This window comes from Anomalospiza imberbis, chromosome 5 (assembly GCF_031753505.1).
Source record: "Anomalospiza imberbis isolate Cuckoo-Finch-1a 21T00152 chromosome 5, ASM3175350v1, whole genome shotgun sequence".
Taxonomy (NCBI): Eukaryota; Metazoa; Chordata; class Aves; order Passeriformes; family Viduidae; genus Anomalospiza; species Anomalospiza imberbis.
In genome coordinates, this window is record NC_089685.1 from 25,464,760 (window position 1) to 25,491,533 (window position 26,774).

At 36.5% G+C, this 26,774-nt stretch overlaps 1 protein-coding gene across 13 annotated transcripts in view; it reads right to left on the reverse strand.

The window, feature by feature from the left end:
• The window catches only part of FOXP2 (forkhead box P2), a 404,157-nt gene that overhangs the window by 336,135 nt on the left and 41,248 nt on the right, over positions 1-26,774 (reverse strand). For 12 of the 13 annotated variants that reach the window (XM_068189946.1, XM_068189934.1, XM_068189943.1 and 9 more), the window contains one exon: positions 6,864-7,005. The gene's annotated coding sequence lies outside the window, so the exon portion shown is untranslated. Of the gene's footprint in view, positions 1-6,863; positions 7,006-24,196; positions 24,303-26,774 lie in introns of those variants that run through there. The other variant, XM_068189930.1, reaches the window with a different exon arrangement.

Genomic DNA, 26,774 nt, shown 5'->3' on the forward strand with positions numbered 1-26,774 from the left:
TATTTAAAAATATGATTTTCGCCAAAATTGTGTCAGCTGAGAACCTACATGTTTTCATTTGTGGCTACAGATAAAGGAGAGAAGCAAATTTATATTACACTAACTCAAAATATGAGGTTTAGAATGGAAAAATATTAAAGAACACTTTTAAGATACTACTGATATCTCCTTCAACAGGAGGGACGAGAGGTGGTCCTTAGGAATGATGTACCAAAGGCAGCCATAAACAGGCAGCAGTGCCGAAGGGGCAAAACCCAAAGTGTCTTTTACAATTGTCTCTCCAAAACAATTTTCTAAATATGATTATTTTAAAAACCCTAAATTGCATCGTTGAATAACTGTTTAATTAGCTTTTGTTTCCAACATGTGTGTTTTCATCAAAACATACTACACAGCAGATGGTTTCTGCTCTTTTACTTTTCAACTATAGTGTTTGTGTCTTGCCCTTGAGAAGTTGTTTTTGTCTAATGTATTTCCTACCGATGGTTTTAACACATAAAAATAGGCTGGTTTTCTGACACACCCATGCATCAGCATATCAGAACTTATGAAATTGTTACGCTAAATGGCCAGGTTCCAACTGCACTGTTTGCACAGTGTTATCTTCTGTAATATTACATAGCGCTTCAAGCTGTACAACAGCAGAGATCCAGCAGCCTGAGCCAACTAGCACTGCAAACAGGCAGGCTGTTTGGGATGACTTTGGTGTTGGATGCTTATGCTGGAGTTACTGTTTGCCCAGACCAAGTCAATCTGTTTCTCCATGCCTCTTGAGCTCCATGTGGAAAATACTGATACTTCCTGAATTACCTGTGTGCAGCAAATGTACAGTAACCAAATTACCATAAAAATGAGATGGTGTTTCTGCATTCAACCCACCCAAATCTTAGCAGTGCTCCACAGGGGGCTAAGATAATATTAATTCATTGATGTCTTCTGTAAAGTTCTTTGAAATCCTCAGATGCAGTGTATTATTAATATTATTACGTTATGACTTATGCCCCAAAGTATCTCATCATGCTTTGTTAGATGTGTATAAGAATCCCTTCATTACTATCCAAATGCCTCTACCTCTGAAATGCAACAATGCAGATGTTTGCCAATAGACAATAATTCTTTATAAACATTTACTGATCTTCTGTGAAGAATATTCTCTTCCATTAAAAATGTATGTTTTGCACCATTTCCAGTTCCTGAACAGCACAATGCCAGGGAACTGTAACTGCATGCAGGACACCAGACTCCATAAAAATGTCATTTTAGCAAAAGGCATCTGCTTAGCTGGCACCCTTACATAGCCCGTCACCCAGCTTTCACTCACTTATACCACAGGAAAGATCTCTCAAATCAAAGTAATATGACTGTACCTCTCACAAAGTAGAAAATGAATGAAATTGACAGTCAGAATGGCATAAGGTCCAATCAACTGATGCTCTCAACCAATTCAAATCACATTCCAATTTGGAATCTAATCCAAAATCCTCTAGAGAAAAGAGACCTTATATAGGCTGAAGAAATGAAGATATGCTGGCAAAAACTTTCCTTTTCTTTCTTGTTTATCTGCAACCTGATAAGATGTATAGCACATAGGTAGTTTTAGAACAACTATCAAAACATATTTATACTTTCTAAAAATGTTTGCAAGAATCAGAACATCTTTCTCTTTTCCCTATTTGAAACTTCAGGTTGCTTTTAAATTTTGAGTCAGAATAACAGTGTGAAAGGAACTTGATTCACTTTCTGCATGGAATGGGATTGAGCCCATGTGAAATTTTCTATTATTAAAAAGCCCCTGCTGACTTAGATGCCTATGCTGTGGAAAATACTTGTTCGCTTAACTTTGATGTAGTCATTAATGTGTTTCTTGAACAGATACTCCTCAGGTTTCTATACTCAGATTCATTCACAGAACCCAGATATTCTCAGCCTGTTGGATCTCCTCAGTTTAACCCTTGAACAGGGTCAGGACAAAGTGTCATAAAATTTACAGTTCAATAAAAATAGGCACAGTTCTTCAGTACTCAAACATCCGCTGTTTAGTGGCACCTTCGCTGAACTGCCCGTTTCATTTTCTCTGAACTAGGGTCTTTTTTTTTTTTTTTTTTTTTTTTTTTTTTGATAAAGCATAAAATTCCATTCAAAAGTAAACATTCTTAAAGTTGCAGAAAGATGGGAATAATACAGACCAAATCCAAATAAAGTCAGACAATCTTATAGGCTTGAAAAAAAATAAAGCCTATAACACTTGTTTCAACTACAAAGAGACAGCTTGCCAGCTTTGGTGAAGCTTTGTGTATTTACCAGTGAGAATCTTGGCCAGCAAGTACTGATGCAACAGTGTTTCTAAGGGAAATATTTTGTTCTTGTTTAGAGCATATAACTTAGTGATACTGAGCTACAAACATTGGTGAATGTTATTTTGTGCAAATATTAGGAGGAGCGACAGAGAAAGTAAGTACAAATTACTAACATGAGGTTGTCTCCATTCTCTAAGCACTTTCTTTAGACCAATTTCCAACACTCTTATTAAAAAAAAAAATCAAACAAAAAAAAAAAAAATTGCTTCCTCAGCCAAATGTAGATTCCAGGAATCAGTAATTGCTGTAGTTTTATGCTATAATACATGCATGCTGTTACTGAACAACACTGAACTAAATGTACCACTTTAAATAAAAGCAAAAGGATGGAAACAAAATGAAAGATACACCTCTAATACAAAACATAATATTCAACGCAAAATTATAAATGAGAGAAAAATTTTATACACCCCACTAAGGGTTAATCAGTCAACCATGAGTGGAAGTACAGAAACAGTGCTTACCATGAGCAGTCCTGTCATTTCTGAACAACAGGACAAGAACAACTGACACCATCTTTGAAGCATATTCAGCTGTTGCCCACAGTCTCATCACAGTGATGTTATAAACATGTATGAAGTAAGTCTAGCCCTTCCAGGTAAAAATTCAAATACATGGCAATTAGACATAAAAAGACATCTGATAATAAATTACACCACAATTTCTACCTCATATGCCCACATTTTAGCTAAAAAGTAAATAGAGACAGCATAGATTACTTCTAATGCCTTTTTGACACATTCAACTATTCCATGGCAAGGAAGTGCTCCCCACATACAGCACTTCCCCATGAAAAGTGAGACTGAAGAAGGTGTTATATTATGCTGGGTTAGCCAATGTAGTTGCCATTACTCAAGTATAGACAAAATGTAGTTTAAATTACTAAGGAAATCTAAAATACTTCAATACAAATGGAAAATAGCATTTAATCACAATCTCATTAAACAGAACACATTATCAAAATTAGTTGATAGTAGAGCAAATTGTTTCAAATTGGAAAGCCACCTAAATTCTTGCTCTTAAATTAACTGAGAATGCATTTTTGTCTGTTATATGAGCACCAGATTTTTTCAATCATCTGTTGTAAGCTAAAATGCCAACAACAATGCCAGAATCTCACAACAATACATCCCTTTTATTGCCTTACTAGAAATTAAGTAATGACATAGAGTTAAAACATTTGCATTTCTTAACCTAGAACCCAAATATCAAATACCCAAAATCTATTCATAATTTGTAGTTAATATTAAAATGGCATTTGAAACTCCTTGTTTTAATGGTTACATACAATATCTAAAGAGATACGGAAAATGTCCTTCTAATAAGCTTGTACATATCAACTTAACCATAAAGAGATAATTTTTAAAATAATTTTGTTTACTAGTATGAATGCAGAATACTTTTGTGATTGTCAGCAATAACATTTCTGCCTCTTAAGTCTCAAGTTATGTCACATGAGAAGGAATGTATCTGTCTTAATGTTTAATAGAAAAGTTAAAAGTCTAAATTTGTGCCAGTCACCTTAGGTTGCTTTTATTGAGAGTGACAGGAAACAGGCATCTCTAAAGAAGGAATTGTCTTATCTAAAGACAGAAATAGAAAGAGGATATGGGAATCCTCCCCTGGAAGTCTCCATCTCTCTTCACTGACTAAAGAAGCCTATGACCAGCTCAGATTTATACCACCTATAGGTTTAGATGGCTAACATCATGGGAAATTAATCCCATTCTTGACACCCTTCTCAAGTAGCATTTGGGGAAAGTAAGCATAAAATACAGAAAACCAGAATTGCCAACAAGTGTAAGAATCAAAATACACTGTCCCAGAAAAATTAAAAAAACAAGACCCTTTTGTGAAAAAGCAGGGGATCTGTAAATTTGAAATGTCATACAGCGTTTGATCTCCAAGCCAGGACAGACTCAGTCATTTCTAGAAGATTAAGAATATACAAGGACTATTTTCAGAATATGCTGACAAAGTAATATGCCTATTCTGTGTATGAGTAAGCAGCAATTTTCAAAAGCTTATAATTCAGTGCAATAAGGACAGACATTCAGAGGCATGGCAAAAGACACATCTTATAACCCATTAAAGCTTCCCTTTCAAATTCCAAGTCCTTGCTCAAAAGCAAGGAAGAGGTCATAGACCCTTTTTAGACCGTTTTTTTTTTTCATTTTCAGGAATGATAAACCCATCTCACAGAAACTTTTGAAAAGACACTCAGGCTATAGCAAAACTGTGGGCAAAAAATGTCTGCCAAATTAATCAAAGTTAAAATTCAAGAAAGTTGACATTTGAAGAGGAGAGTCCCTTGCTCCTAAGTATTTCAAAACACAAGGAAGCCCCTCAATCACATATTCATAGAAGATAGAAGGCTATGTTGTCAAGTCTCACTGTACATTTGCCCAGTTTTTATACATTTACACTGGCATCCTCTTTAAGTATGGACTGTCCAAGAATGGCCATTTGCAAGTAACTGAAAACACAGCTTATAATGAAATTCTTAGGTCACTTTACAGGTCTCATTGATCTCTAAAATCCTTAGGAAGACAGCTATTTCTATTGTGGATTAATGAAGCTCACCTGCAAGAGTTTCTTCCTAGTTATGTCTTTTTTTTTTTTTCCAAGTACAAAATGATACTAAAAATGTATTATTCTTTCCATGGATCAAGTGAAAAAGATACTATTTTTAAATATCTAAAATCCCCATCATGTGACTGTTCACATCACGTGAAACCTGGTGCTAATTCAAAACTAAAAGATAATTTCACAGGCTTCAATGTGATTTTCATAGTTACAATCACAAGTCTTTAAATATAACTTAACACATTTTAGAAAGCTTGCAAATTCTGCTATGTCTCAATTTTGCCAAAACTTAAGTAAAATACTAAACTGAATAACTAATACTTCAAAACAGATTTTTTTAAAATTATTGTCATAACATAAAATAGCATAATATTTCTGATTTTGCTTACCTATAAATATCCCCAAAATCATGGAATAATTGAGATTAGAAGGGACCTCAGAAGCTCAATGAATCTAAACCCCTGATCAAGCAGGGTCAGATGCAACAGGCTGCTTGTCCATTTGGGTTTTGAGTATCTCCATGGATGGGGATTCTATAACCTCTTGGGCAAGCCTCTCCAGTGTTTGACCATCCTCAAGATAAGGAAGTTTTTTTATACTATTTTTCAATGGAAACATAATTTAATAATCTGTATGCAACTTGTACCCACTGCCTGTCATCCTGTCACCAGGTGTTAATGAGAGAAGTCTAGCTCTGTCTTCTTTACACCCTCCCATCTGGTATTTACTGTGAGAATAAAATGTTACTTAGTATTTCACTGTTCAGGAGACAAGGAATTTAAGCTTAAATTAGTCCAACCACTAACCATTCGATATCACCCAACCCACATGTCATGTTTGGTGCTATACCAAATCAGGCTGCCATCTTCAGAATTCAGAAATTATGTATGTATGTATGAATTACACAGCATCATGCCTGCACTATAAATCACAACGACACCTGCTTATTTGCTAGCCACTTATGACCATTTACTGGTTTTGGAGAATTTAATTTACAAGGGACACAAAAGACAGCACTATCGCAGTATGAAATGCACAACAAAGCAGTAGTTCCCCATTAGATAGTAAGTGAGGGTGCCTCACATATTTTTGAACTCTTAAAAATGGCAAAGCACTAAAAATATTTATAAGGTCTGAGACTATTGCTCACCAAGGAATTTAAGCAGCAGAAACTGGCACAGCTGCTATCATGTGCTCCTGCACACTTTTGGCTGCTAATTCCCACTCACATCACCCTTTGCACCACTGACAGCCCTTGGATGGCCGTATGGGAGAAGGCTGGGATAAACCCAACTGAAAACAAAACCAAACAAATAATTGGCTATTTTCAGTCTGATCCATTCTCCAAATTTACGAACAGCTACACGTGCTGAGTGAGGAGAATGACAAAATGGGGAGGAGAAAATAAGCTGGCACCGCGTCTTACACAGACGTGCCAGGTTAAAGTATTCTTTGAACATTTAGGCTAAAGCTAAGCAGTGAACACAAGCTATTCAGCAAGTAATACTGCATTCCTTAGGCACTGCTTTCAGAATGAGATGGATTGGCCTCTGGAGATGCCTGCCCCTCTCCTGAGGGTGAGCAGAATCTAGAAAGACTGAAATACAGCTACTTAGTTTCTATGTATCTAAATGACCAATAGCTAGATGAGTAGAAAATGGTAGAAAACCAGGTTTTTGATTCTTACAGCACTTCAGTCCCATTAACAATTGCCATTTGGAAAAAAAGTAATTGTAGCATAGCTAACCATCACAGTAACATCAAAAGGGTATGTATTTTCTGCATGGTCCACAATTTTTTCCTAAACCATATTTTATATCTATAAGCAATATGTTTCACTGATGGGGTACTGCATTCCTCCCACAGGGTTTATAAATCCACAGTAGAAACTTAGCCATAGCTCAGTTATAAATCACTTACATTTCTTCAGAGTCACTTTGTCACTTTGCTGTGCTGTGGGAAGGTCTTTTCCTTTTTGCTCAAACTGGTCCTCCTTCCAAAAGTGTCTGTCACGTCTATAGCAGTTAAGGACAAAAGGTCCTTAACTTTCACTTGAAGTTATCTAAGGTAAAAAGGGAAAGGAACACATTAAGTGCAAGCATCCATATTGTGTTTTATTGCAAGGTGTTACAACCATCTCTTTAAAACACACTTCAGTGTCATCCTTACACACATGTATTGCACACCTAGGAGAAAATCCCACACATTTCAAATCTTTCTTTCTTTGTATGAGACATGTGAAGTAGTTGCTACTCCTAGAGCAGTCACCTGCTTCACTTCTGAGATTCATAATAAAAAGATTTTATGCCTTTGAAAAAGCAAGTGTACAAGTTAAAAGATGATTTCACATTATTGATTATTTATTTTGTACCACAAAAACACTGTGAATACTTTTGGCTGGGATCAAGTAGGAAATCACAATTTGTTGGGCATAGGTTCACTATAAACCATCCTGCCTAGCCAGTACTGATAATCATTTTATTCTGAATCTTCTGTTAAACAAAACAGTTCTCTATTGCACTACATTTTACTACTCAGAAAGTGAGACCTAGGGCTCCTGATAGATCTCATTGAAATTTCTTCATGAAAACTTAAAACTCACCACTCCATCAGAGTCAAATCTATAAATTAAATGCTAAAAATTATTTAGAAAATAATAAAGGACAAAGTGTAACATGTCATTTGCCACCATACCCCTATTTTGAAAAGCATGCTCCACTCTCTTGTCCAGCACAGAACACAAAAAAAGGGAACTAATTAGCAAAGATTCAGAGGAGAAAACATACAAGATCAAAGGCTTAAAACAGTTTTCATATATGAAGAAGAATTCAGTATGCCACCAATATCCAGACTGGAAAAAAGTTGACTTAAGGAAGGGCATGATAGAAAAAAAACAAAAGTCTGAAGATGGAAAGACTGCACAGACATTGTATGCTCCCTATCCTTTGAACTCAAGAACTACCTAATAAAAGCCAAGTTTAGAAGAAAAATGGGAGTTTCTTCTCCACAAATTGTGTCACAGAACTGTGAAATTCTTCCCAAGGATGCTGTTTATGCAAGGAGGTTTTGTAAGTCAAAAGGAAGGTGGAGGTATCCTCAGAAGATAGCCACCACTGGAGATGGTGACAGCTCAAGAGAACCATTGGTCTGAACCAGGATGAGCAGTCCTATTTCCTTGTACAGTCACTTATGTTAGTGCAAATTCATCAAATTTTATATCCATTTTACACTGATCTATTCACCACTCACAGTAATGAGAATTACTGCATTAGGTACAGGGAGTCTAGTCTTAGTTGCATTTGAAGCACAGGCTAGATCCTTTTGAACACCAAAGTGAAATCCCATGGTTCTCTGTACTTTACTATATGCTTAATAAATTTGATTGATTTTTCCAAAACACCATCACCACTGAAAAAAAAATAATATCAAATGTGGTAGCAAAGTCTTACTGTAAAGCAGCAGTAGCATTCTTCTCCCAGTCCACAGTCCCAAAGCAGCCAGGGTAGAGGGCTACAAAGCAAGGTTCTGCTTCTCAAGTTTGCTGGTCTCATGGGTTTGAGTCTAACTTCATCCATATGTTCCCACTCAGTTCAACACTCATATAAATGCAGGTCAGCATCTCCATTTCCCAAGTTTCATCTCAAAGTAAACCTTAAAAATCACATACTCTGTATTCCAATATCTTCTCTTTTGCTTTAATCTCTAGGATACAGCAGTGTTTCTGATTTATTTTGGGTAAGTGCAGATCAATTAAAATTCCTTCAGGGAAGCCTTCTGAACCAGCAGAAAGTGAATGACTGTCATCAGGAACAAACACTTTTTGCTGTCATGGATTGGCATGTCACACTTTTGAGCAAAAACTATGTTAATTAATTCCATCCTTACCTACCAGGTGTACCATAGGAATATAACCAGTCCTTTCTGCTGTCTTACTAGATACAGATCTTTGTGTCTGTGAACCAAGTATCCCTATATGTAGAACTGTGCATTGGCACATTATATGTAGAAGCAGCCTGTACTAGCACAAAAAAAATCATAGCAGGACAGAAATAACTTTGTTCAGACATCAGTATGCAACCAAAATCCCTTTTGCAGGATGCATGAATTAATACCCTCAAATATCACCCAAAAACCAGACATTTTCCAGTATATCTACATACATACCTATTCATTAACACTCTTTTTAGACCCTACAGTGAGGAATTTGTATAACTGACACTTTTTTTGGTCAGTTTGAAATACTGGATCAAAGTATGTTTACTTTTTAACCTATTCTCCTCTCTGAAAATGAAGTGCCTGCTACAATGTTTGCTGTTCTATTTGCTTCTGCAGCTTAAATGGCTTCACTGAGGATGAAAGGAAATTCACCATACAGCATGCTAATGATCAAAGACTCATGCACCACTGGCCTATAGGAACATTTTAGGCTACCTCTCCCTTCTTTTATTTGTCCAGCTTTTCTGTTTAGAATGTTAAGGGTAGGAATACAACCAGACAGCTCAAAAGCTAGTCAAGGTCTGTTTGATAACCTTCACGTCACTTTGATACTAACTATAAATCAGGGCAAGCTGTACCAAACAAGACCCAAATGTTTTAGCATTGATATATGAGCAAAGATAAGCTTCTTGAAAAATGACAACATTTAGAGATGTGGGTTCTAGGTATACTACAGAAGGTAAAATACTATTGCAGGATAAACCTATTGAAAATAATTTGATAGTAGCAATAACAAGTCAGAATTATCATATTTTTTATATAATCTCACTTGAATGTTAAATAAGCATTCATGCCTGCTATAAAAATTTATTCCATGTATTCCTTAATTCAATTATACCTGGCAGAAATCCACTTATATCAAAGATACATGAAGAAGTTTTTACATGAAGTATTTCTTAGATTTTGTTTTTTTTTTAATTTCTGAAACAGCACAGTGATACAAGTAACCTGCAATTTTAAATACACAAATATATTTCAGAGTACGCACATATTAATTTGGGATACTAAAAGCTACACTTATGTGGAGGCTCACACAATTCCCATAAATTACCTAAGACACAAAGTAAAAGCTACATATCATGATGTGATCTTATTAGCACAACAGTCACTGGATTTTTTTGGCAATTCATAAATATACAGCTGCATTACAAAGCCATCCCAAAAAAGCACTGATAAAATACTTTATCTCTTGACTGTTGCCTATTTTTAGAGTTTTAGAGTTAGAGTTGCTAAAGAAAAATGCATTAAAGAAAAAAAATATTTAAGGACTATACAAGGAAGTTTCTTAATTCTTTTGGGAATAATATGATATGAAATTTCATTTTTGTAGATAAGCATCCTATTAATTTTACTTTCAATACCTACACCCTATTTGGTGTAACTAAGGAAAAAAACAGAGTAGAATGTGGCCTGATATCATAGTATATAAAATCAAGGACTGGATTGGAGTTTTGATTTTGTTTTGCTTTAAGATTGAACAGTATTTACTCTCATTTCTAATTGCATAGACTGCCTAATGCAGTAATACAATCCTGTGCCTTTAGAACCACGTTTATCTAAAAGCCCTTACCCAAATATCTCAAAAAACATAAACTCACAAAAATAATTATGGCTTTGCTAATAAATGCCAAAAATATTTTTAAGAAAGATGCATTAAAACAGTGACAAAAGATAGAAATATATCTGTACTGAAGTCTCTTCTAGCTGATCTGTGGTATCATTGTCCTAATCTGGAAACAAGACAATGAGTAAACAAGAGATCAACTATGATGTAAATAATTAAAGCAATAAATCAAACTTCTCTAAATGTTGTGCTATTAAACCAAATGAATCTGTTCGGTTTGTCTGCAATTTAAAAAAACTCATTATAGTACAATCAAAAAAAACCCCAGTGCTTCAGAAACATTGAGTTAGCAGTAGCTACCTTCTCCTACATAATAAAAAAAGAAAGGTAGGACAAATTATGTATCTACAGGTAAAAGGGTCTTTCTACTATGCATCACTGCCATGAAGATAATCAAAAAACTTACTTATGTTTTTATACAGATCTCCTGCAGGACCTGAAAATACATGCTAAAATTTGTAATATTTTAACATCTATTCCTCTCATCATTTGTATACCAAATTCTTCAAATCTTCTGGATTTGGCTTATCATTAAGATATATAGAAATATTCCTCATTTCTCTTGCAGATTTAGTCAATACTTATTTAAAATATATCGACCAGAAACACAACCTTAAACTGAATTGCAAGAGGATAGAATGGCATGAAAGCAAAAGAAAGACTTATGTCTAAATAATTCCTTGCATGGCTACCTGTCCACCATCCCAAAAGAAATGATATATTAATGAGAGATGGATGAGAGAAGACACAGGCTGACTACCTCTACCAGACAATCCACCAACCAAGATATAATACTGGATTTGGGATAAACACACGTAATTCTTGTTAAATTGCTGTTAAACTAAAATCCAAGCTTGGGAAGGTTCAATAGATAGTGGTAAATTTGTATAGTACTTCTTGTGGCAAATATGTCTGGGAATATTTTACTCCAGTCATCACCAGTGGGAAAAGTGCCACCTCCTTTCCCCTGTATTCCTTCCAGCTCTGTCTGCCCTTCTCTTTCTAACATCAGGCTGTCATTCAACACAGAGACATGCAGCAGGAGCTGAAGAAATGAATGTTGAGCAGTTCAGTGTGATTCCAGACAAGGAGCATCACACACAATTCAGCCCATCAGGGTTATACAATCAACACCAACACAAATGTGATGGTAGCAGGAATTCAAGTTTGGTTTTTAATCCACCTTATTGCTAACTAGTTTGGATCCCTGTCACTTGAGAGAAGGCTACTCATTAATGTCCAGTATTATTATGGTGCTGCAGCACTCCTGTAATACTGGCAGGGGTGTAAAAGGTTTCTGCAGAGAGAAAGATGTGAGAAATTACGTAAAATTCCATTTGGCTTTTTTTCCCTCTATTTCTCCTTTTTCTCTTCTCTCCCACTATCCCTTTTGCTGAAAACACTGTCTCCCTATGCAGCTCTGTGAGGAACACAACACATGCACGGAGCCAGCAGGGACAGGAAGACAAGAGGCGAGCAGTCAGTGACAGCCGGGATCCCTCCTTGTCACCTTAGGCAACGCCAGAGCGCGTTGGGCTTAGGCAGGATGGAGCGAGAGTCAGTGATGCTGAAGCCAGAGGTACAAGGGCATGAGGTTTTAAAAACAGATTATGGGTGATGAAACTCTGGACACTGTGGCAGGCCAGACAACAGGAGCATACGTTTATTTGAGGGGATGATTTACATTGTTATGCAGAAAAAGGTAGGGTTTAACTAAAAATGTGAACACGTCTGTCTGTGCTTGATCTCATAGTCCTATTTGCTTCTGAGTGCTGTAAATAGGATGACATCCTTGGGATATCCCTAAATTCAAAATTTTACTTCTCAGCTTTGGCAGATTGGGACGTAAATAAATGTTCATTTACACAGGAGTTTTCTAGGAGAGTTAGGTTTATTTTATTGTCATCATTTCATTGACTGGTATATATTTCTCTCACAAAGCAGTGCAAATCACTTTTTTGAATAACTTCTATTTTCACTCTCTACTTCATTTCACACATACAGAGGTGTACAGCAGTCTGGAGGTAAAGGTAAAATTTCCAGAAAATGCAGCAGCATAATGACTTAAACCTCTCTAATCTGGAGCCAAAGCAGCCCTAACTTCCCTAACCTTCTTTAGCTCCACCTGCAAACTCTCACTTCTCCCTTGTGCTGAGTTCAAAACAGCCCTGCAAAACAAGTGAACAACTTTTGAACAAAACACAGTCATCCTTGCGAGGGCAAGAGAGGAGTGAGGAGACGTAACATGGATAAGGTGAGATCACACAAATTGTGATGTGGCACAGCTCACTCCACTGTGGAAGCTCAGCCTGTGTGTCTTGGAGTGTAGACTGAAGAACATTTCTTCCAGTGGCAGAGGCAAGACCAGTACTACCTCACCCTTCCCAGCACTGGCCACTGAACTGTGCCAAGGAAGGCATGCATGGAGCTATATGATCAGCCATACTGAGAAACTAATCTAGATTAAAAGTAAATTGGCTAAATAAAAGTTGCTTTCAAACTCACAGAGTCCACCAGACCCACAAAACACTGTATGAACATTTTTAGAGTTACAGCAATGAGGAGAAGGAACCAAAAGATGCTTAAGCCAGTCCTACAGCATTTACCAGCCCATGATCTGTTTAGCCTATGGAGTCCACAGTCAAAAGCTATCAGGTATCACTGCAGCCAGGCAAGCACCCTCATTCCCCAGCTGCCTCCCCCTCCACTCCTCTCAAGCCTACAAAGACACACTAAAAAGAAGTGCAAAGACCCACGGTACAAATGAGAAGTGTAGTCCTTGGAGCACAGGTGTAGGCTCTGAGACAAGGACAGGCTGCAGAAGGGCAGCAAGGACTCTGGCATTAAAATTAGCAGCTGCTGGGTTTAATTTACATGTGTTAGAGAACTGGGACCCAGTATTAGAGTGGATGTACACTGGCCTGGTATGCTTTGGTTTATTATAGTTACATTTGTACATAGGTATGGACACACTTATGTTCAATAGCTTAAACAGTCCATCGTTAGTATTTATATCATAAACTGAAAACTAAATCCAAGTCTATTTTTTGGACTTAAGATTGAACAACTTTTTTAAATTTCCAAAAGGAAACCCTAAATTCTACTTTATATCCCTTTTCATTTTAAAGATATTTGATTCTTGCAATGTATTTACCACATTTTTTTTCCAAATGACATGGCTGCACTGTATCTAATATGAAGTACCTGACTTACAGAAATATCATTTAGAGCACACATAAAATAATTGTGGTCCATCATTCTATTAAATTATTTTACATTTTTTAATAGTTTTTTTAAATAGATGCAGGAAGGCAATCATTAAATTAAACCTTACTATGAGCTATCAGTTTGTAAACAGAGCAGCAAAGTATGGTATGATGGAACTCATAGTTTAAGAAATTCTGGGGTTTATATTTAAAAAAATTCAGTTTGCTTATATATTAATTTTCCACATATTTAAAAACTAATCATTTAAAAAAAACCTTAAAGAAAATGAGGGAAATATTTTATCTGTATTTGTCTTCCAATTCCATTTGGACAACAGTATTTCCTAAATGTAGCCTATTCACTGCTGGATATGTAATTACCTTCAGTTCATAGTCTAGACATTAATTCTTTCGTAGTATTTAAGACTCCTTGTAACATGCTTGCTGCTTTAAGTAAGCAAGGCTAAATCTTGACCAGATAAATTAGCGAAGAATGCAATAAAAGCTGCAATAAAAGAACTTTATCCTCCAAACCTTCAAGTTGCTGCTAAATGAGATTTCTTTGAAATGCAGATCAGTTGAACTAGATTAGTGAATTTTAGCTCCTGTCAACATCATAACAAAATACAAATACAATTGTTCACTGGCCTTATCTCCATGCTTCCATCTGCTGCCTTGTTATTTACTTTCCTTGATTTACTATGCAGATCTAAATAAGACACATCAAGGAGGGCTTACAACACAATGGCTTCTTAAGCTTTACATCAAGGTATTTGAAACTGAAGCCCTGAAAGGGCTGCCATCAAAGACATATCTCTAATGAACTTCCATATCAGAGAGGTTTGGTATTTAATACTGCTGTGAAAAGAAAAAGCTACAAATCAGAATGGCCTATGAAGGAAAATGTCTGCAAATCTTGATGAGATTAGCACCTACCAGAATTAATATCCCAATAAAAATGATATCTGGTTCACTGAAGAGTTAAAATTCCAACCTTTGCAAAAATAATGCCGAGTGTCAGAATGGGAAAACTCAGCTGACAAGGTTGAAAGGTCAGGGGAGTATTCTTTTTTCTCCACAAAATGTTCAAAAAGCATTTTTGCTGGTGGCTTGATTAAAATACTCTTGACAAACTAGCCATGGAATTAAGTAATTAACAGGCAACAGTGCTTCTGTGGTACTTTCTGCAACAGTGAAATTTTACAGTATCTTAAAAAAATTAGCAGCAAAGTCATGGCAAAATAACATAATCTAAAATGACAGCATGCAACAATTCTTCATCAATTTTACTATTTCCCTTTCTCCCCCACAGCAATCTATGGCAGTGCAGGATAAAATCTTCTGTCAGTTTGCTTTAAAAAAACATCCTTAAGTGCCATTTCTATTACATGCCACAGCCCTACTTGTGAAGTGCAATAAACAAAGAAGTTTCCTCTTCATGATTTACACTCTCTTTACATACCTGATAGATTAAAAGAATATAAACATCTTAGAGCTTCCAAAGCTCAGGCATAACCTTGTTAAGTAAACCCCCAGTTCTTGCAGTGTGCTGCCATTTGACAGGAATTTTTTTGCTGGGCACTGAAGTACATAAACAAATGATACTTTTCTTTCTTAAGAAAACATTTCAATCATTTATGTTCTTCTATAGCAAGGGAAGATCCCACAAGCGTGTTCTGTACTGCGGATCAATCAGCTCCAAACTGAAGTAGACATGTTGTATGCTCCAGTGCCTGGAAATCATGCTGCAGGCTCACCAGATGATGAAAACAGAGGTATGCAGTGTAGGGGAGCCCCACATGGCACCCCATGGCTTCTGGGCATGTCAAACTTCACAACTACCCTACAGTCAATGACAGCAAACACCTTCCCTTTACTTCTTGCCTCCAAACATGTACTTGTCTTTCTACCCTCCTTCCAAATTGCAGGCAGTCTTCCAGAAACAAAGCCCCAAACAGAAGCAGTATCCCATGGCTGTGCTGCAGAAACCACAGTTGTCTTCTTGCTGCATTTCACTGCATAGAGGATGTGTTCCAGGCTTACTTATGGCTGAAAGAGACCACTACTTTTCCGTTTAATGAAACAACAAAACAACAGATTTGTATACGTAGAAGCAGGTGCTGTAACAGGTTTGACGACTCTTGACCTAAAGCACGTAAAGTGATTTATCAGCAACAGCTGCCCCTAAGGTATTTGGGCTCTGACGGACAGTCAAAACTTCACCATCTGCACCGCCGTGTGTTAAAAATGACAATCTGAATTAAAAGCTGGTCAACAAATCTCATATAACTAATGCCTTCCATATCCTCATCCATATGTTGAATTCCCAAGACACACAACACTTGGATTATCTATTACAAATACCAGTCTTTGAATCTAAATAAAATAAGACAACCTAGAAAGATGTGAAAGTAAGTGCGTAGCAGTTGCTACCTATTCACAAAACAACTACTCAAATAATACTTTGAATGTACATACATTTTAAATGCTTCTACGATTTCATATCATGACATAATACATCTCTTTCTTCAAAGGAGCATTATACATCTTTTCAGAATTAAAAAGAAGCTATAAATATCTACATAGGCTAATATAGGGCCTTTCTTGAATGCCCTGACAAAAAACCCGACTGATAGCAAAACATCTCGCAGCATCTGCGGGTTCTCGGCACAAGGAAGGTATCCCAGGGTAGTGAGGTTTGCACTTTGCGTTCTGATTTTTCCGTGTGAAGGGGAAATGTGTTTTTTTCCCCCAGACCAGAGGAGGGAACCTGAGAGTCTGAATATGACCCTCTGGTGAACACAGTGACTTGTTCTGGAGCTGTTAGCAGAAGGTAGTACCATATGCCCCGAGCCCCAACTTGGATGCTCTTTCTGCAGTCTAATGTGCTTGTCAAAAGATGTTAAAATCACAGATTTACTTTCTCTGGATATATTTTATTATTGTAAAAAGCAAAAAGGAAGGCAAATACAATGTATTATGACTTTATAGACTAGCATCCAAAATTTACTTCCTTCAGTTAAAACTGCAGTATCTTTTTTCATCAGTGATTAGTTTCTGATGTATTTAACATTACAGCTATCTTGTGTTTGATATCAATCAGTTATTGTAACTCTTAATGATTACAAACTACATTCTAAACTTCAGCACAAATAATTTTCCTTCTCATACAAACAAGGGAAAATACAGCTCATTATCTAGAAATGACTGAAAATTACCGAACTTTGCTCCACTGAATTTCACTGAACTATTAAGTATTTCATTTTAAAGACTCAGAACACTAGATATCTTACCAATGTAATATAGGCAGGAAAATTACTAAAATAAGAAAAAACTAATCCATGAAGCACATACTGGAAGCAAATCTAAAGTAACTAAAAATGTGCTTCATAGCATTTCTAAAGATAACTTAAAATGTGGTGGCACACATTTCCTTCAGTTCGTATTTTGGCCTTTAGTTTTTAGAAGAAATACAACTATATTTGAAAATATATATTTATGCAAATAAATATACTTGCAGGCACTGCTGAAAGACAGGAGGTAGTTTTTTCTCAAGTAAATAATAAAATTATCTTCCAGAATTTGTTAAGATTCAATTATCTTTCAAACAGTTACAATTTCTTGCAAAAACAATGAAGATTTGAAAAAAAAAAAAGTTTGATTTATTTACTTGTTAGGTTGTAACTGTCTGTTGAGAGATACAGTGATCCCCTCAAGAGCATAAATATTTAGACAAATTTTAAAATGTGTATTATATACTTGACAGAAGGTATTTACACGACAGCCCAGAGCTTAAGCAATCTGATATGAAATATTTCCCCATAAAACAAAGTCAAGTTAGAAAAAAAGTGCAGCTCAGCCACATAAAGAGGCTTGAGATTAAAAACATAAGCATTTAGAAAGAGATTAGCCATATAAGTGTTTGCGTCAAAATTGCGATAACCTTCATCCTACTCCCCAATTCAATGGATCCTATGTATGAGTTGATGAAAATAGAAGATGAGCAGCACACAGCATTCCCTCTGTGCCTTCTTTTACTAAGCTGTTTAATTGCCTGCTCGTTATCTGCTGCCCTCTGCTCCCAGCGGTGCCACATGCCAGGCGGGCAGAGGCCACGGCAGGGCAGGGATGCCCGTCTCACCCAGCCACCACGGGCAAGGTCAGGGGCCAGGCTAAGAAGCTCAGCTGCCTCAACTACACTGACAAGGTGGTGTCCAAGAGAAACAGAGATTGGTGAAAGGTGGAAACAAGCCTTGCAGTCCTTGTTAGCGAAGGTGGACTCCTGCCATCTCCCTGAAACACGGCACAGCTCTCCCCAACACAGATGTGGAAGCTGAGGGCTCAGTTACCACTTTGTGACCTACTGTACTTTATCTTGGTGGTATTCAACAAACTACCTATTTTGGGACCAGATATTTTATCGTGGACTTTGGCAGTAACATACACACTCATCAAGGACAATTCTAAACCACCACCATGACTCAGGAGAACTCTCCCTCTCTCCAGAAAGACCATGAAGAGTGAGACTTGGGACCCCAACATGGCCAAAATAAACTGCCAAGACATGAGAAACACATACAGAAAAATCAGACAAATAAACTTACAGGCATAATCTCACATTATACCTTGTTCTTTTCAAAAGGCAGATGAGCTTCGGAAGGAACACTGAGCCAACTCCATGCAGCCATTGGGCACTTCATAATTGTGAAGTGCTGCCACCAAGCAGCAACTTACCAGTAAAAAGGTGTGAAAGGTTTGTAAGAATACAAGTATGAAAAAGCTATCGTGAACATGGAGGACCTTTTACACTCCTGTCAGGGAAAACAAGTAGCTCAGGAGACCTACATCAATAGAAAGATGATGCAAAAGCAAAGACCAAAGGGATTAACAAGGAGCACACCCAGAGTCAAACACTAAATAGGAAACACCTGGTGAAATAATTTAGGTTTGAACCATTTTTACTTGCTTTCATGCAATACTAAAATCAGATTAATCCTACCTAACTTTAAACATCTACAGAGGATATAATCCCTGCCTAATGCAGTGTTCCTAGCAGAGCCTGTGGCTTTCCTCTGTATGGAAAGCCAGGGAGAGGGGCTCTTCCAGCTCAGGAGTGTTAGTGAAGCACCTGATGTTTGAATGGATGAATCCAGCCAAGGTTAGGATGAAGCACAAGAGGGAATGGACTGTAAGTTATTTGGAAGAGAAGAGGAATTGCTGGATACTTTTCTAAATATAATGGATCTTGAGTTTTAAAAAAAAAATCGAACTTTAATTAATAGAAAAAGATTCATTTGGTCCAGATCATACATCAAATTCTACAATGGATATCCCCACAGAGGAATACAGATTTATTTTTTCCCTTTTATTTCAGACTTTTTAAATGTCTATTATTGAATTCTGGGAACTTAAGGGTATCTTTTAAGTTAAGTTAAGTTAAGACAGAACCAAACATTTTGCTATATTTAGCTATATCTTTCAACATTTGAATAAATGAAAAACTAAGATATGAGGGTGAAAAAATGCTGGGGATATTTGTTTTTAAAAGCCCAAAAAAGCCTAAATCCCAGCACATATGGACATCATGTATTTGTGGACTGTAACAAACATAACATTTGTCAAAAACATTATTTCTTATTCTGCTCTCCTTTCAAATTATAAAGCAATCTTAACATTGAAAACTGTTGCCTTTTGTAAAAATGTGTGCCTTAGATGAACATAGAATGGTTTGTTCCCACAGACTTATTTGCTTAATATATTAAGTTGCTCAGAGAGGTCATCTTTATGTTTGCACCACATAAAATATTGATTACTATTATTTTATAAAAAAATAAGGTGACAACTAATGCATTTTCAGATATAATCTCTCCACTAAAATATATTTCCTTTGTTTATATACAACAATTCTCTTTTAAAATTTAAAAGTGGAATCTTAAAGTGGGAAAAAAATTACAAAATGTTCTTTATTTGCAATTAAATTCCAAGGTTGCAGAATACTGTATCTGTCCCAATTTTAGAGAACCGCTTAAGGCATCTGCCAACCAACTTTCAAGAGGATTAGCTGTAATGAAAATGCAATATATGTAAATACAACCATGTATTTAAATGTCAAATATTTCAAACACAATAGAAAAATTACCAATTCAAGGTTATCTTTTCAAACATAATTCTATCAACTCCTTTCATGAAAGATAAAAATTTGGAAATGGTATTTTTATACTGTACAAAACATACAATGTGGCAACATATTAACTTAGCCTTCTTAATGTATCTCATTATTGAACTGAATGTTTCTTCTTTATGAACACACAACATACACCATCTTTAACACCAATTTCACATACTTCAGATTCACTCTGTAGATTCAGAATAATCTTGTTCCTTGTGTTAAAGTCAACAAAAGTAAGGTAGAGTATGAACTTTAAAAAGCACATTTTCTTCTGTGCTCTTTGGGTATCTTGTTTACTTGACATGATGTACAATATTAGCACAGAGAAAGAATACAATTACAAAAGAAAATAAAATCATGCAGCTAAAACTCTTCTGACTTCAGACACATTTTTCTCATCTCTGGATGTGGTACAACCTTGCTGTGAACTATTAGCTTTCCACTACTTAGAGACAGGCGGTTTCATACTGCTCAACACAGATTACTGCTGTCTATCTAAATAGGGCTTACAGTGGCATCAGCATATTTTATTAACTCAGAACCAGAAATCCTATTCTTATGTGCTTTAAAAGACCAATACTCCTAGGGTCAGTTAAATTTACAACAGAGTGGCACCTACAAGAAAGATGCTTCACAGCAAGGATATGCTGCTTTCTCTGTGGAAATTCTTATATATCTTGGAAGTTTAATAAACAATATTTCAACACTGAGACAAAACAACAGTTTTCCAAGCAGATTTTTAGCTCATTGCAACATCACACAGTACCCCAATATACTTTATAATGCCTCACAATAGAGGTTTTCTTCATATTTCAAAGTTCTTCACTCTTGGCATGATGAGGAGATTTAAACTTCTGCTCTTCTGTGAAGCTTTATTTATAAAGATAGGCTGTTATCAAAGTTCTAAAATTTGGGGATTTGATTTTAAAGTAATAAACCAATTTTAAGCAACATCTTTTTGAATTTTGGACTGTTTACTATTTTATCTTTTATTGTAACACATTACTCACTAGAACTTCACCCTCAAGTAACAATATAATAATTCAATGCTATCACAGCTTTGAAAAGAAAAACTGAGCTTTGAACCTATTTGATTTTGTCCTATTGCTGTCTTGTACTGATTGCGTAATCTACTTAATTTGGAATTTTGTAACAAAAAGTAAACAGTAAGAAGTAAACATTTTGATCAACCTATTTCACTTTCACAAAAATGTACCAAAACTCCTGCTGTTCCTTTTTAGAAAAATACCTTGGCATTTAAAGACAAAATAAGAGCACGTGTATGACTTGTTTGCATGAGACAGAAATAAATCTTTCCTAAATGTACAAAGCTTTCTTTTGATAGTCTACGAATAATATTTAAGGAAATGCTTACAACACTTAGCAAATACTTTGACTATTTAGCAGCCTCACCAATATAGCTGCTTAGACACCCTGGTGATGTGCATGATATACAGATCTCTGGAAACACTACATCAACTCAACACAAGCATGCAACTTCAGCATATAGAGAGGAACCCCATGCAGTTACACCGCATGTAACAAGGTAGATGTTGCATGAATATATGGTGCATCACTAGGAAACTGGCGAAATGCTGAATCAAAAACACTGATGACTTGCATGATGTTCATGCAGTAAAAGTATGGTTTGGAAAAAACCAATTAAGTGGCTGGCCTTCAAAAAAAAAAAAAAAAAACAAAAAACCCCCAACAAAACTAAAAAAAAAAACTAAAAAAATATGCATGCTATATACTTTAGGTATTAAGACATCTAATAAATATTAAGCTACCCAAGTAAAATTACACAGAAGCTCCTTTCTTCAAATGCATTCCAGCCTGCATCTATATGAATACCATGATGAGTTTAAGCAAGCAGGCACAATCTCTGGTTTCTTATGTCTCAAACTTGGTTCTTAGTAGGTTTTTCAATTCCAATATTTCCCAGTTGGGAAATCCCCACTTTTTTAACAGTTTTGCAAGAACACCATCCCCAGAGACACTGCTCATGGTGATTTTTTAAGGTGAATCAGTGGTCACAGAATGGTTTCTTAAGATGGGGCTAGTGGTTTAACAGCTCACTACTACTACAATGGGAATACTTCCCACCTCCTCTCTCCTTCTGCCTTTCCACATCAGCCACTGGCTCCCACTGCTTAAGTTATAAAGTCTATAGCAATCTCAAATCCCTCTATGAGCCAATTCAGTTCACATAAAAGGAAGAAAGCCTACACAGGCTTCTGCTAAATTTGTTTTTCACTATGTTGCTGAGTTAATTTGACAAAGACAAGAGTCAGCTGAGGTTCAGACGAAAACCAAGAAAGGTCACAAGCCCACATACATGAGCCCACTGATGTGAGAAGAGGGAAGGGGATGGCAGGCTGAAGGCAGGGGACCAGGGAAAATCCCTTCTCTTCAAGACTGGCAACAGCATATCATAAGAAGAGTTCAGCTGTCTGTGAAACTACAACTCCGCTCCAAGACTGACTGTCTCCTGCTCAGTACTTACAATGAACCAACCTCTAGTTCATTCATATGTTACCTCTATACTTTCTCAAGCATAGGAATTTTTTTCTTCTGAAGACCCTAGCTCAGACTTGCTTCTCAGAAAATACTTGGGTCCACAGTCTGTATATGCCATTGGCTATCCAGTAGCTCCAACACTTACTGAAATCCTGGCCAAATAAGCCCAGCGTCACACTTCTTCCCACCCTCAAAACAATCCCTAGCTAGGGCAATTTGAAGGTTACAGTCAAATTGCTACACCTGTCTCACAGTAAAGAGTATCTAAATTTATATACCACTTCCTTCCAGTTTTACACAATGGAAATAAGAGCTGGGTTTGTAAGTTATTTGTTTGTTTGTACTTAGAAGAGGCGGGGAGGAAACAGAGAACAATATAAAAGAAGAAAAGGGCATTTTACTGAGCTATCATGTGTCTCATATGACTGTTCCTGGATTTGCCAAGCAGATTTACTTGCAACTGTATGTACTCTGCTCTTATATTCACTTTCAGTCTGTATTAAAGCAAATTGCAGAAAACCCAAGTGGAGACAAAACTACTTAGTCAGTAGTGTAAGCAAAGGCTACTGCAAACCAAAACACACAACACAGAACTCTCAAATATTTTTAATGAGAAGAAAGAAAGGAAGAAAGGTCTTGCACCTCCTAAAAGTAAAAGACAAAGAGCCTAAGCAGAGAGATGGCATTTTGGCAGGTATTTGGAGAACTAAGCATCATTTGGTCCTGTTGATAAACTACAAGCAAGACTCTCAGGAAGACATTAACTAAAGGTCATCCTTTAGTCACAGAGGCCAAAGACATCAGGGGAGAACAGATGGAGAGAAAAAACTTATGAAAGTAGTAGAACTTGGTTTCACTGGTGACATTCAGAGGTTTCCAGGCTACTGCACAGCTCCAAATTAATGATGACTAAGCATTCTGTCAACTATTTGAAAAACAGTCGTTCAAGCTTTCAGTGCTTGAAACTAAGCTTTAGAAGGTTTTAAGAACACAGTACTTTTTATCCAGACTTTCCAACTCAATCCTTGAATATAACAACATTTCTTTAGAGAAAAGTGGCTTTTGAGAATGATTTATTATCAAGCTAAAGCCTCTGCTGCCAAGTGCAAGACAAGATCCTCCAATGGACACTATATATGGCATATTGCCAAAGAATCTGCAGGAGGCTGCAGGTCCAGATCCACACACATATCCAGCTGCTCGTGTACGTTTCTTGGCTGCAAAACCAACTGTTACTTGGTCCATTTTGATTCTCCCTACTCACAGCAAAGAACAGGCCAATTTTTTTACCCACAGCAAATATCCATAGTTCTTGTAGAGAAGCATCTGTATTCTCCCCTTGACAGCTGAGTGACTTTATTATTAAAGGCACTATCTGTGGAACTTGGAAGATGTGGATATAACATCTAGAAAAGTATAAGATACTGTTCTGAGCATAAGTACATTTTCATGCAAATTAAGGCATTATGGAAATTTAAACTTCAATATGATGACATAAGCGATTCACACAAATGCCTTACATGACAATTTGAGAGAAATTTTGTCCAGAGGAAAGAGTCTAAGTTTATTCTTTCATTTTACCACAATACCGAAGGATCTCCCTTATCACGCGACCGTCTTGTTTCCCCTCTGAAATCCTGAACTGCAAGAACTACCTTGAAGTTGGCTCCACAGCACATCTCAGTACACCAGCTCTGTGGGAGACTCCAAGTGCATTCCTACTGCAGCTGAAGTTTACCTCCAAGCTGAGTCCTTCATTATCTCCATTCTTCCCAGCCTGCTCCCTTCCATGTTCACTGGGCTACTGTATGGACTGTTTCAGAGCAGCATGAATCAGCAGGAAACTAACAACACAAATGCAACTACAAAAAACTGTAGCATATTTATCAACTTAGCAAGCTGAAGAGATTTACAGAAATCTAAGGCATACTGGAGTTGATGCACAGAGATTACACTAAAGTGAGACAGTTTCACAGGGTTTACTGAAAATTTGTCTCAATCTCTGGCTTCTCTTCTGCAATTTTTCATTTCATTATTTTAATTTTTCAGAAGTATCTCTGAGATCCTCCCTCTGGTGATTCTTCCTACTTCTTTTCTAGTTCCAGTACTTCAAATGTTGCCCCGCCATTTGTATATCCTTCAGAAAGAAGGGCAGCTTTCACATGGTACAAGTCACAGCCCTTCTGCTTTCATTCCTTCTGTTCATATTCTTTATTATTATGTTTAACAGAAAGAAGGAACACTACAGGTTCCTATGAACAAAGAGATTTACAACAAAAATAGAAAACTGAGATGGCATTAAAGCACTGGAGTTTATAGGTAGCTGCAGGAGACAAGAGCACAAGAACACCTAGGAAAAAGTAAGATATGATATTTAATGCCAAGGGAGTACTCTCCCAAAATCATAAAATTTCTCCTTTTTGCTGTCCACAGTACTCAGCACTCAGAGCTTCTACTGTAAAGTATTTCACAGGTGTGTCAAGAAGCTTTACATGGATACAAGGGATTTTATTATAAGCCAATAAGTTCTAAAAATATGCCATTTCTCTTGTAAGAATGATTTCTTTTTACTAGCTTTTCATTTTAGACCAACAATACTTGTGCTACTGGGATTCACTGTGGTATTGCCAGTTCTCAAAATGTTAATACAAATATTTTTATACCAGCTTTTATACAGTCCATGTAACTCTAACAGAACTTTATGCCTTAAAAGAAAAAGTATGTGTATTTCATATCAGAAATGGAATAAGGTTCAAAAATATATATCTGAAGTCTTCAACCTATGAACAAGGTTTTTAAAAATATCAAAAATAATGAACATTTTGTACATTCTGACACTTCTGAATATTACATGAGTTCCTAAAAGTGTATGATAATACTATTTGAAATTACTGAATTAATTTTACTGTCCTGTTCTGATTCTGAAAGGTGACACTTGTAACATTCCTTAAATAACTGGGACTGAGACAGAGATGACAGTGGTGATTTTTCATAGAAAAGAGAACCGACATTTGTTACAAGGCATAAGGAGGGACACCAAGCAAAATGTGGAAATAAGGCAAAGGTTGTGCAAGTCCACACCAAGCTGGAAGGGCCATCCTCATTGCTAATGCATCCAAGATCTGAGTTTACAGTACAGGATGACTACAGAGCTGGCATCAAACCAAAAACCATGGCTGATTAGTTAAGAATCTTTGCAGGATTTGACTTGTATTCTGTACTGAATTTTAGGAATGTTACACAAATTTGTCAGTCTTGAGAGTATTTTAACAACTAGAAATTCCTTATGAATGAATGTTAAAGACATTTGCACAGAAGGAAGATGCTAAAATAAAAGCACAGGAGAAGTGGAAAAGGCAAGCACTTCTTGTCAGAGGAAGAGTCCTGTCTCATCCCTCTCACCACCTCACTTCTCTGTAGGTGTCCATTTTATTGCCAGTACCAACAGACACAGAGGATAAAAGAAAGCAAGAACTCTGATGGCATTTCCCAGAGCTTCTCACATTCAGGAAGCCTCAGCGCCCTGGATCAGAAGGCAACACCTGCAAAACAACTTGTTATGAACATGGAATTCCCACCTAAAACACTACTTCAGAAATTTAGGTATGAGGGATGAAAAAGCTGGAGAAGTGCTTAGCTGCTCAGTTTAAAATAGAATTCTGTTTTATTTTTTTCATCACATTGTGTTTCCACCTAAAGCATGGTGTTGAGGCCCTCTGAACAAACCTATTTTATAATTTATCATATTCAATGTTGAGGGCAAGCTTGATGGCAGTGAAAGGGAAACACTTATCATAACTACTCAGAGAAAGTAGTGTATAGAGGCAATACTAGGAATGCTTGGGGACAACAGGAGAGAAACAGCCTCTTAAAGGGAACAAATTACTAAGACAGGGACAGCTACACCTGAAAATATCGTACACAGATACCAAAAGAGCAGTTAATAGATTCCTTGGCTTTGTAATGCAGGCTTTATATTACCTAAAATACTTCTTGTAACCACCAATGATTTTACAGTATCTAGCAAGTTACACTTAGGTTACTGTGATTTGTTAACTAGTTTTGCTTAAGATACTTAAGATAATTTAATAGGCATTTTAAAAATCTAGGCTCAGACCTTCTCCACTAGATAGAAAAACACACAAAATGCTTAATGAAATAGAGTAACTACATACTGCATTAAGCATATAATATTTTAACTATATGCTATATGATCAGGCTACTAAGTGGAACCATCATGTCTATGCCTGCCTATTTAAACTTCCCATATTTCAACATTCAACAAGAACATTTCATCTATTTATTCATCTTCTTAT